Source organism: Hemibagrus wyckioides, linkage group LG14 (genome assembly GCF_019097595.1).
Source record: "Hemibagrus wyckioides isolate EC202008001 linkage group LG14, SWU_Hwy_1.0, whole genome shotgun sequence".
NCBI lineage: Eukaryota > Metazoa > Chordata > Actinopteri > Siluriformes > Bagridae > Hemibagrus > Hemibagrus wyckioides.
In genome coordinates, this window is record NC_080723.1 from 6,849,970 (window position 1) to 6,862,573 (window position 12,604).

The following is a 12,604-nucleotide window of genomic DNA, read 5'->3' on the forward strand; positions in this document are numbered from 1 at the left end:
AGATTATTTGCTGCCTAATATATATAACACATTCGATCCTAAAGTTGTTATTTTGATCTTTTCTAGTCTGGTTATTCCAAACCTATTTTGTTGTTGTTTTTTGGGCTGCTCCCTTCTTCGGGGTCATTTGCTTCGGGGCCATTTAATCCGGGCTTGGGTTCGGCACTGAGAGTTAACTCTTCAGTGGCTGGGTTAGGACCCTGGCTGGGAATCGAACCCGGGCCGTGGCAATGAGAGCACGAGATCCTGCCGCTGGTCCACTATGAGGGTTAACCCAAACCCATATTCTTGATAAAAAGCTAACTTTTGGATTTCCTCTGAAGCCTGAGGTGACGGTGGCAAGGAAAAACTCCCTGAGATGATATGAGGAAGAAAGCTTAAGAGGAACCAGACTCAGAAGGGAACCTCATCCTCCTTTAGGTGACACTGGACAGTAAATAATGTACATGTAAATAATATCTAATAACTCAGTAATCAAAATCTAAGAGATCTAACCTTAACCGCTCTCAAAACCTCCCTTTAGAAAGATCTGCCTTCTGGATTGTTCAGATTAATAAATACCTTTAAATGTAAGGTGAGAGTTTTTGATTTTAAGACGCTGATCATGACAACCATCATGGTGGCAGTGTCAAACTTTTCATCTGTGAGTAACAGCACTTCACAGTTCCACTGGGAAACCTGACATACTTGGATGTTTTGGCTCTGATGTGTCATGTAGTTGAATGCCCCCTTTAAATATTCTGGATGTATGTAAGGTACGCTCTGTGTGTGTGTGTGTGTGTGTGTGAACATCGCCCGTGTCGTCGCAGTAGAAAACCTCCCTGGTTTGTGTCAGAGTGAATCATACCACCTCGGAATAACAAAACACAACATAACACTTCCCTCTGGAATGGCGGGTCAGTGCATGGAATATTTCTTTTTGACAGTTTTTTTGTCAGTTATGTTGTAAGTATGTATATTCCTAACATTATAAAGTGTTTAAATGTTACAGAAATTCTTTACTATTTAAATAAAGTCTGGTTTGAAAAAAGCTTATGAACTGTATTCATTTTCTGTAACTGTTTTTTTTATTTAGTTTGTTTGTTATTTTTGTTTTAAAGAATATAGATTAACAGAGGAACCCTCTGATATAAGTGTGTGTGTGTGTGTGTGTGGATATATGTGGGTAGTTTTTTTTTGGATGTGTGTGTGGAAGGGGGGTAGGGGTTATTGTGTGGGGTGTGTGTGTGTGTGTGTGTGCGCATTCTTGGATGGTTGTGTGTTTATATATTTGTGTGTGTGGATATATGCGTGTGGATGGTTGTGTTTACATGTGTGTGTGTGTGTTTTTGTATGGATGTGGGTGGGGAAGGGGGGTAGGGATTGCGTGCGTGTGTGTATGTGTGTGTGTGTGTTGGTAGGTAGGGGTAGTGTGTGTGTTTGTGTGGGTCGGTGTTATACACCACGCAGTGTAACACACTGTACCTTGACCCTTGAGTCTTAACCACCTGATGTTTTTGTTTGTTTTCAAATAATTTAGATTACTACATTTGAACATTTTCTGATGTTAGTAAAAACCCAAAAGGAACCCTTGGCATAAGTGTCTGCTTTGATACGTGATGTAATGAGCATGAGCATGATGTAATGGATTCCATCACGCTGATAATCATTACTTACATAGATATTAAAATTGACCAGATAGAGGATTTTTGTTAATTTCCAAAATGACATGCAGGAAGAATACAGACATGTGACCATAAAGTTCCTGCTCCGTGTGTGAGAATGTGTTTCATGCTAGAGCCTCAGCTGCTCGCCCCTGCTCTATCTCTCTTCCTTATCTCTTTGCACATCTAGCACTTTCCAGATGCTTACTATACGGCTTCATCGGGGCAGTGCTGGGCTTGGAGACAGATTAAAGCATTATATTGGCAGGAAAAGCAGTTTTTCATGAATACTGGCAAATTATTGTTGTGCAGGTCTATGAGGAGTGATGGGTCATTTTCAGCTGGTAAATTCTTTAAGGAGAGTCTTGGTTTCACTACAAAGAGATTGATTATTTTACTTGTATTCAAATAATCATGCGGGAATAGTGAGTTACCTTTCTCTAAAACACAACCAATGGCATTTAGAGAAGAAAAGCCTGCTCACTTTCTCTTTGATTTCAAAGCAACTGAAGTATAAATATAGTGTTCATTCGGTTATACCACAGTTCCTTGTGTATAAAGGTCAGGATTGTTACGATTGAGTGGTGATAACATTCATAGTTCATATATGTATAGTTGTGTTTACATTTAAAGCATTTGGCAGACGCCCATATCCAGAGCCACTTACATTTTATCTGATTTTTTTTTTATACAACTGAGCAGGTATGGGTTGAGGGCCTTGCTCAGGGGCCCGGCAGTGGCAGATTGGTGGACCTTGGATCACAACCTTCTAATCAGTAGTCCAACACCTTAACCAATACCCTACCACATCCTATGATAAATTCTACAAAGTAATTACCTGTAGGTTAATTCTGTAAGTTGTACACATCCATTGGAAATAGTTTTGTCCTGTTTTGTTGCTCGCTACATTGCTACTGTTGACTAGCACCTTGGATGAAACACCTGTATTCTCATACTTGAGAATAAACACACGCTTCTTTGTTCATTTCTTTAAACAGTTTCATTCTGTTTCATCATGGGTTTTATTTATTTTTTTGGTTCTTTTCACGTGACTATTCAGACCAGAGAGAGGAAATGAAAAAAAAAAAAAAACCCATGAAAGGCTGTGAAACGTCTTGCTTTCTTTGAGCTGCCTTAAGGTAAATAAATTAAATAATTTCCATGAATGCATGTGATTGAGCAAAACAGCCCATTAAAGAGGACCTTGCTTGAGAAGCAGCGCAGGCTTAAAAAAATGAGTTGCTGAATACGGCTTTTTTTTTTTTTTTCATTGATCCTTTTGCTGTAGTATTTTTATTTATTTATTTTTATTTTATTTTCTTTTTTGAGGTTGAAGTGCATTCACGATCAGCGCCTGTCAATTGAAGTAGTCTTTCTTGTTCATTTAATCATCATTGGCCTGACTCACAGCATCATAGATATACACAAACCCTCTTTTAATAATAAATAAATAAATATAATAAATATTAATAAATCAAAATAATATATATAAAAAAAAAACTCAAGATCAGTTCATTCATCCCAGCTCTTTTTACTTTTAAGCTCCTCTTGGAGGTTTATTAAGAATGTATTGAATGTAGGTAAAGCTCGAAAAATAAGAAATTGCTCAAAATATAAGGAAAAGTGAGAAAGGAGAGAGTGAGCTGTCCAATAAATATGAGGCAAAGAGCAGGGTCAAAAACTGACCCAGTTCTAGAAAAGAGAATTTAATTCATCCATAAACTGGATACAAAGGAGCGTAAAGAAAGGCTTGGTAAACGTCACAGATGTGAGAGAACCGAGCGTATACTGAGGTGATTATAAACAAAGCTAAACCAAACATGCTTAAGTAATCAAAGGTGAACATAAATACAGTGCTGGTAACTGGGAGTGCTGGTGGTTGCTGGGAGCATGTTTGTAGGCTGCAGTGAAAGGAATCCATGGTGTGTGATAAAGTGTTAGTAACAATATAGATAAGTGAATGTGCATCCTCACAGAATCTGCCTCGACTCACACGACCACCATACGATGCCAGGACGACAATTCCATATTTGACACTTTCCTATAGTGAGGTGTGAGGTCATTATGGATGTCTGCACTAGAAGAGACAGTAAGGAGTCTTTTAATGATCTCTGCTTATAACACCACACACACTTTCCGGTAACTCCTCATGTTTGATCTTGGATCAGCTGTTTTTTTTTTCTTCTATACACATAGCAGTCACTAATGACTTATGAAAGCAGAAGCACTTTTGTGGTATAATGACTCTGACCTTTTAATGACATCATTTCAGTCTGCTCTTTCCAGGCTAATTGGGTCATGCACCAGTCATCGTTCCAAATTTAGGTTCCAGGCTTCCTGTCTGCATCTTGGCTATGCCGGAGTGATGATTAGTATGACCTCTAGGTCCTAGATTTGGATTTTTGGTATCATCTCAGGACTCGTGTCTTTCGTCAGGGTTTCAATATCCTCACTCATACTCTGATCGAGGATTATCTCGATCTGTATATGCAACACTCTTTTCCATCCCCTTACCTAGACTTATCCCTCTTATTAACAGTGGATTAAATTCTTAAAAGGAAATGGCACAGCTGTTATGCCTGGTCTTTTTCCTGACTGCTCTTCTTGTCTTTCTCCATTAGGGCTGGTTACACGACACCATTAAAGCCATATCTCACCACAGCGTCTGTCGTACTGAATTAGAGATTAACATTTCACGTTCGCACTACGGCTTATGCAAGCACCGTAAAATCAGGAGTAACACGTCTGTCATATGTTTATTTCTTTTTGCACGCCCACATCGCCAGTGTTTAATGATTCTTTTGCTTACTAGGCAAGAATACATGCAGGTGTCGTTTGATATTTTTTCCCTTCTGCAGAAAAGCGTTTCTAACAGATGCATTTGTAAAATTACGCTTTCGGGTATTAGACTTTTCCGCCCCCCAGTTGGTTCCTTGTCTGCATCTGTGAGTATTTAGTGCATTTCAAAAAAACCCTGATGAAATATCAGGTTCTTGTGATTAAAAAAAGAAGAAGAAAGAAACCCACATAAATCACATGGGATCTTTTTCATCATTAGTGTTATTACAGCAGCCAACAAAATTGAATAGAAAAACACACAGAAATGTTTTATGGCAGGTAAAAAAAAGTCCAATAACCTGCTTGCATAAGTGTGCACACCCTTTTATAATGGGGTTAATTCTAATTGTGCTTAGAATGAACTAATTACATTCAAACTCATGTTTAAAGAAATGATCATACAGCCGTCACAGATGAAGCGATTCTGATTAACCACAAATCAGCTGTTTCTGTAGGATTTTCTCAACGTCTTCTTAATATCATCTGACTGCTGAAGCATTGGACCACAAAGAGCCTACAGAGCATGCATGGGATCTTAATATTGGAAGGAATTTTTAAGACATTAGCTGTATCATGGAGCATCGAGGTCTTTATTACACTGTGACATCATAAGAACAGGACATCCTTCCAAAATAAACAATAGGATGAGAAGAAAACTTATGAGCAGCCTGCCAAGAGATTTACAGCAGCATCAAAGGAGCTGCAGGAACATCTGGCGAGTGCTGGTTTCTCCCTACTTGTGACAGTAATCTCTTGTATTCTTGTCTGGGCTGTGGGGTGACAAAACGAAACAATACAACCTGGACTGCCTAAACCACCCTAAACCATGGGGCAAACTGTAGAATGTTTTGTGCTTAAAGATATATTTAGCACAAAAACCCAAAGACACCATACCCACAGTGAAGCATGGTGGTGGCAGCATCAAGCTGGATCTGCTTCTCTTCAGCTGGGAATCGTGGATAACTCTTGTTTTGGCACAGACCTCTTTTAGACAGCTGAAGATAAAGATAAATTTCAGCTTCTAACATGATAACAACCCAAAGCACAAATCCAAGTCAAGAAAGGAATGGATTCAAAAGAAGCAAAAATAGATTTTGGAATGGTCCAGTCAGAACTCAGATCAAAAACCAGTGGAATGGCTGTGTACAGGAGACCCCCTCCCAATATGATAAACCTGGAACATTTTTGCCCAGAAGAATGAAATAAAATGTGATACATTGGTAGACTCTTACCCCCAAAAAGACTTATTTTATTATTGCTGTATGAAAAGCAAGATGTGCTTTTAATGCATAAAAAGTATTAGTTAATGGGTGTGTACATGTCTACATACTGGTTAATAACCTATATTCCCCCCACCCCCCAATTCTTATTCTTTTTTTCCCCCGAAGCATTTCTTTTTGTTTGATTTTTTTGGCTGCTATAGCTCATTAAAGGTAGGAAAAGATCAGACATGATGTATAATGGTTGAATTTTTTTTACAATACCAAACCCTGCAATTTCAGCAGGGGCGTGTGGATGTTTTATATCCGCTGTGTGTCAGGTTAGCCTTTGTTTGCAAGAGGAAGGAAAGCAACCTCAAAGAAGGAGGAGCCTCTCAAGCTGTAATCAGCAAGATCATAAGGCCTGGCTTCGATCTGATCTCGTCCAGTGTCATGTTTCCAAACCTGTGGCTGAAAATAAGCCTGATTAGAGCAGACTAGAAAGCAACCACTTGAAAAATGTTTCTCCTTTCAGATTTTTAATGTTTCATAATGTGATGAAAATGGAGAGTTTTGCAGCATGTGTGAAAAGCCTGGGGTGTCTTAAGCGACATGCTGAACGGAGGTTTGGGCCATATGTGCTCCAGCTGCTGGCTTTTGGTGGAGTTTCAGATCTCTGGAGAACCAGTGGAGATTAGTGTGACTCTTAAGATTGATCTCTGCTGCTCATTTGTCATGGGGCCTCCTCCAAGTAATTACTGTTGCAAGACTGAAATAAAACTTATTCTCGATAATTACAAAGTCTGGCATGTGCACAACTGTGAAATTAGTAAGTGTATGTCACTGTTTAGCATGCATGGGCCAGCGAATGAATGGTGGCAAAAATAATCTTGTTGCTTGGGTGTGGCCTAAATCACAGCAGTATATCAAACAGACAAAAACAAATTTGGAAATAAAAAAGAAAAAATCCTAAAAAAAAGAAGACGGCAAAACCAAAAACGCAGCTTAAACTAATAATAATAATAATAATAATAATAATAATAATAATAATAATTTTGTGGCTTCTGGCATTCTGTGGTTTCTCAGACTGACATGCTATAGCTATAGCATGCTATAGCCTCTTTAAACACATGTAATGTTACATGTTCATTAAACCGTTTGAGATGAATTTTGCTTTGTGAATATGAAAAATATGCTTATAGAAGATGCTTTTCTGCTCAACACAATTTTAGAGTGGCTATCTGAGCTACTGTAGACTTTCTGTCAGCAGTCTGGCCATTCTGTGTTGACCTTTCACATCAACAAGGTGTTTCCATCTGCTGCTCACTGGAGGATTTTGGTTATTGCACCATTCTGAGTAATCTCTAGAGACTGTTCTGTGTGAAAATCCCAGCAGTTATAGAAACATTAAACCAGCTCGTCTGATACAAACAATATGCCGTGATCAAAATCAGTGAGATCATAATTTTCCCCATTCTGATGGTTGATGTGAACATTATTCAAAGCTTAATCTGGGAGTAGATTGAACTGACTGGTGTAATAGTGTGAATTCACAGCATGAGGTAAAATTTCAAAGTTGTGTGAGGAGACTGCCGGTTACAGATGACCTTATCTTCTTCTCCACTCATGTTGTGGCAAAGGTCTTGGTAATAACACCGTTATATTTCACTATGTAAAGGGAAGTCAGCTGTGTGAGAATATGAAGCAGTTGCGCTTCCTAACATAATAGAATAGTGAATCTGGCTAACATCCTTAAGCTTAGTTCATTTACGCTGCAGAATACTATAGTATCGATAGATTTCCCAAAAAATATGATATATCCTCTATAGATTACTGAAAAATGACACAACAACCAAACATTTTACAAAATGACACGCTGTAGATGACAACAATTTCATTTCTCAATTTTTTTAGACTTGCTCATTCTGACCCTTGGGCTCTCTTGTTCACCTTTGTGTTGTTTTTTTGTTTTTTCATTAAGATTGCCTGTTACCTGGCGAACACAATAGTCTGTGTCATGTTTTGCAGTGACGGGTGTTTCGTTTTGGAGATGGCGTTTAAACTTGCTTGGGACCATGGCACTGATGGATAGCTTTTCCCCAAACACCCAGCATATCGGAGTTGTGCATTCAAATCCCAGCAGAAGTAAATCCAAACGAAAGATAACTTTCACTGTATTGCCTCGAGCTCTCTGGCTTTCACTCAGGGTTAGAATTTTGTCCAGGGCCCGCTTCGGAGTTTGTACTTTTCCTTTTCAAATATTCATCCATTGCTCTCAGCGCTACCCGTCGCATGCATCATTTATTCTATTGTCATGAATTAACAAGGTCATTATTGTACTGATGTGGAGGAGTATTTTCATCACTCTGCCAGTCACTACATCTTAGGCACAGGCGTTCAACAATGGCAAATTATTTCCAGTAACTAAAGAATAAATTTTTGCACCAATTAAGTGTAATTGGATAATTTCCCCCGGCACACCTGATGATCTCTCACGGCACACTTGTGTTCAACGGCACAGTGGTTGAAAATCACTGGATTACTCCATGGATTTAATTTAGTATCTCTCGCTTATATAGTATCTATGGGTTACTCCATGGATATTTATATTGTATCTGTTGCTTACTCTGTCGTTATTATTTAGTATTAATTGAATATTTATTTTGTATATGTGGATTAATCTATGGATATTATTTTGTATCTATGGGTTACTCCACTAACATAGTTTGGTACTAAATGGTTATTGTTTATTATCTATGGATTACCGTAATGGATATTATTTAATATCTATGGATTATTTTATATCTATGGTTTACTCCATGTTTATTATTTAGTATCTATAGATCAACCCATGGATATTGTTTAGGAACCTTTGGCTTACTGACTGGTTATTATTCAGTATCCATGGATTGTTTAGGATCTCTGGATTACCCAGTGGATGTTACTTATTATCTATGGATTACTCCATGGATATTATTTAGAATCTTTGGATTATTTAGTAACTATGGTTTGCTCATTGGTTATTATTTCATGTATATTGATTAACCCATGAATATTATTTGGAAACTTTGGATTGTTTATCTATGGATTACTCCATGCATATTTTTTGGAAAACTCTATGGATTATTTAATATCTGTGGAATAATCCATTCATATTATTTAGTCTCTAAGTCTTATTCCATTGTGGATTACTGAATGTTAATGTTTAGTATCTATGGATTATTTAGTATCTATAGATTGCTCATTAATGACAGCAAAATAGATGAGGGAAATACTTCCCTATTATGTTTAGAAATTCATGTCAGGACCCGTCATGGGGTGCTCAGAGTTTCTGTGTTTAATGACATAAATGGGGATTGACTTGATCTGTTTGCAAGACTGAAATAAAACCCACTCTTTAGGATCAGCAATCCATATGAGAACAGTGAGAGAAATCTAGATGGGCCAACCCTATGGAACGTATAAAGCCTGTATAAACTCGCTTTAATACCAACTTCACAAGTGTAAGCAGCCATGATCTTTATTGGTAAGCTTTGATTGCTAAGCTTTCCTATCCTCACTTTACTATAGAGCTGCAGTGTGCTTTTGTGTGGTCCTTACAGTTTACTTGCCGTTCTCAGTACTGAATGGTGACTGTGTGCTCTCACGCTAAGCTTTGTTTGCTCTCCCCACGCTGGGGTTGGGTGAATGTGTGAGGTCTTGGCCTGAGTTACAACCCAAACCCCTCACCCCAGATACCAGGATCAGAGAGACACTGTTCCTCTGACAGTGGGCAGCTTGGCTGGTTACAGGATTAGGGCCAAGCAAACCTGATGATGAATGACTGTGGGTGGTAATATTCTGGCAAATATTTGCCGGTGGCAACAGATATCACTGTCAGGTTACCTGCAGACATCCATCTGAGGTCTAGGTGTGAGAGCTGGATGTCTGAAGGGCTTCTTTTCTGCCTGTTTGCCGAGAGAAGACGGAAAGAGAGAAACTGAGAGAGGTGGAAACAGAGGTGAAATATCAGCCAGAAGCTTAGAGAAAAAAGCTACACAACATGTTTGGAGTATAAAGCCCCAGCAGGCCAACTAACACTGGTGACCAAAAGCTATGTGCAGGTTTTTTTTGGGTTTTTTTTTTTCATTTCCATTGGCACTAGACTCATCAGCACTGATTGAGCCTGTTGAATTCTCAGCAAATCAGCACAAAAGAGAAGATGACACCAATCACACTCACAGTGTTTGATTTCTCTACATTTTCGGCATCACACTATTAGAAAATGGATTATGCTTCTGCAGTTTTTTGGATAGTTATGGGGTCGTAGTTTGCTAAAACCTGGAAACCTTGCTGATACAGACTTCTTCATGGTAGCTGTAAAGAAATGGTGTCTAATCTTATAAGCAAAGCACCGGTGTGGCTGCAAGTTTTCATTCCCATCAAGCAGGAGCCACATCTGATTCCACTTGCATAATCTGTTGATCTTGGCATGCAAGATACTATGAGGTATCTCTTCTGCTTGGTTATAAATAAAAAAATAATAAAATCCTGCACCCACACCGGGCCTTTTAGGATAAGATTGGCCACCGCTGCATTAAGTCTTCTTCTAAAAGCAAAAGTGAAGATCCTTTGAAAGTGTATTAGGTAAGATTTCTGACAAATGGGTCTTTAATGCCGGCGTGTCCGGTCTTATCCGGAACGGGATGATGGTGTGGCTGCTGGTTTTCATTCCATCCACACCTGAATCTACTGAAAGCCAAGATGAACTGATTAAACGGGTGTAATCAGGTACGGCTCCTGCTTCGATGGAATTAAAAACCTCCAGCCACAGCAGGTATTTCTGGATAGGTTTAGACCCCCTTGCTCTAATGGATAAAATCAGTGGCACTAAATGAGATTACTCTTATTTTATATATATATATATATTTATATATATATATATATATATATATATATATATATATATATATATATATATATATATATATATATATATAAAAAAAATTTTTTTTTGCCATTTGAACTCACCCCTTAATTCCTCCCATGCACACAAAGCCCCAACCCAAAACTTATAGTGGTTTAACTAGATTAGCATGTTAACTAGAGATACACTATATTGCCAAAAGTATTCGCTCACCTGCCTTGACTCGCATATGAACTTAAGTGACATCCCATTCCTAATCCATAGGGTTCAATATGACGTCGGTCCACCCTTTGCAGCTATAACAGCTTCAACTCTTCTGGGAAGGCTGTCCACAAGATTTAGGAGTGTGTTTATGGGAATTTTTGACCATTCTTCCAGAAGCGCATTTGTGAGGTCACACACTGATATTGGACGAGAAGGTCTGGCTCTCAGTCTCCGCTCTAATTCATCCCAAAGGTGTTCTATCGGGTTGAGGTCAGGACTCTGTGCAGGCCAGTCAAGTTCATCCACACCAGACTCTGTCATCCATGTCTTTATGGACCTTGCTTTGGTCACTGGTGCACAGTCATGTTGGAAGAGGAAGGGGCCAGCTCCAAACTGTTCCCACAAAGTTGGGAGCATGGAATTGTCCAAAATGTCTTGGTATGCTGAAGCATTCAGAGTTCCTTTCACTGGAACTAAGGGGCCAAGCCCAGCTCCTGAAAAACAACCCCACACCATAATCCCCCTCCACCAAACTTTACACTTGGCACAATGCAGTCAGACAAGTACCGTTCTCCTGGCAACCACCAAACCCAGACTCGTCCATCAGATTGCCAGATGGAGAAGCGTGATTCGTCACTCCAGAGAACGCGTCTCCACTGCTCTAGAGTCCAGTGGCGGCGTGCTTTACACCACTGCATCCGACGCTTTGCATTGCACTTGGTGATGTATGGCTTGGATGCAGCTGCTCGGCCATGGAAACCCATTCCATGAAGCTCTCTGCGCACTGTTCTTGAGCTAATCTGAAGGCCACATGAAGTTTGGAGGTCTGTAGCGATTGACTCTGCAGAAAGTTGGTGACCTCTTCGCACTATGCCCCTCAGCATCCGCTGACCCCGCTCCGTCAGTTTACGTGGCCTACCACTTCGTGGCTGAGTTGCTGTCGTTCCCAAACACTTCCACATTCTTATAATACAGCTGACAGTTGACTGTGGAATATTTAGGAGTGAGGAAATTTCACGACTGGATTTGTTGCACGGGTGGCATCCTATCACAGTTCCACGCTGGAATTCACTGAGCTCCTGAGAGCGACCCATTCTTTCACAAATGTTTGTAAAAACAGTCTGCATGCCTAGGTGCTTGATTTTATACACCTGTGGCCATGGAAGTGATTGGAACACCTGATTCTGATTATTTGGATGGGTGAGCGAATACATTTGGCAATATAGTGTATATCTATAGCAAGGACTTTGGGGTTTAAAGCACTTTTAAGCACACAGACTTTTAACTTCTTTGATGCTAAGTTACCGTTCATTACATATAAATACACAAAAATCTCCTAATGATTTAAAAGGATGTGAGGGGGGTGTTGTGACCATGTCCATAAAGTGACTGACAACAGGTTTTGTCTATTTTTGTAATCATTTCTACAAGAATTTGCCACCTTACAAAAATATTGACTATTGCACCTTTAAGCTTTCTTAAAAGTTTTTTTTTGGCCATGATGAATGTACTGCAGCAACGATTGGGTCTCGATGATGCCACAGCCATCACTCTACCCCTCGTCAATAAGAGCAACACTAGCCAGCAGGAGTACACAAGTGTTTATATATTCAATTAACAATTTGAGCTGCTAGTATTCAATACCGAAATCATTATTATCGTTTTTTTATGCCCTGGGCCCACATGAGGTCTGTACAGTAAATATGAAAAGGAAAAGCAGTGTGTGCTGATGCAGAGAGTAGAACTGTTCAGTAGTGTGTGAGTTAGAGGTGTGCATCAGGACTAAAACTTCTAAAACAACATTTTGGTCTTTA

The 12,604-nt window shown here is 39.3% G+C and overlaps 1 protein-coding gene across 8 annotated transcripts in view; it reads left to right on the forward strand.

The window, feature by feature from the left end:
- neo1b (neogenin 1b) overlaps window positions 1–12,604 on the forward strand; it is a 118,057-nt gene that overhangs the window by 55,892 nt on the left and 49,561 nt on the right. Inside the window, exon 1 of one of the 8 annotated variants that reach the window (XM_058407442.1) lies at window positions 837–945. The exons of the other annotated variants lie outside the window; for them this stretch is intronic. The gene's annotated coding sequence lies outside the window, so the exon portion shown is untranslated. Of the gene's footprint in view, window positions 1–836; window positions 946–12,604 lie in introns of those variants that run through there. 8 annotated transcript variants of the gene reach the window in all.